Source organism: Arachis duranensis, chromosome 2 (genome assembly GCF_000817695.3).
Source record: "Arachis duranensis cultivar V14167 chromosome 2, aradu.V14167.gnm2.J7QH, whole genome shotgun sequence".
Classification (NCBI taxonomy): Eukaryota; Viridiplantae; Streptophyta; class Magnoliopsida; order Fabales; family Fabaceae; genus Arachis; species Arachis duranensis.
The window spans coordinates 17715500-17716037 of NC_029773.3; positions in this window are offsets into that span (position 1 = coordinate 17715500).

Consider the following 538-nt stretch of genomic DNA (forward strand, 5'->3'; position numbering starts at 1 on the left):
AATTTTTTCAAACTTTCCTTTTCTTACCCATATTTTTCTACAAAAACACATTTCAATCTCTCATCATTCACTTTCAAATTTTCAAAAATCTAAAATCCTTCTTCAAATCTCTCAAATCATTCCCAAATTTGGTTCAAAAACTCACCCTTCTCTCAATTTCTTTCCATATCTTCTCAAATCTCCTTTCAAATTTTTCTTTTTTTTTCGAAATCTCTCCTCCCCACTTTATAAATACACGTTTGGCCCCCCTTATTCCCCACACCATTCGAATTTGCTCTTCCTCTCTCTCTCTTCTTTCCTTTCTTTTGCTTGAGGACAAGCAAACCTCTAAGTTTGGTGTGCTTTTCCGTGATCACTAAGCCAAGACTCATTAAGATCATGGCTCCTAAAGGAAAACAAACCAATTTAAGAGGAAAGAAAGAGAATAATCCAAAGAATCTTTGGAATCAAGAGAAGTTCTTAACAAAAAAAAACATGCAGACCATTACCACAAAATAATGGGTCTGAGATCAGTGATCCCGAAAGTTCAATTCGATCA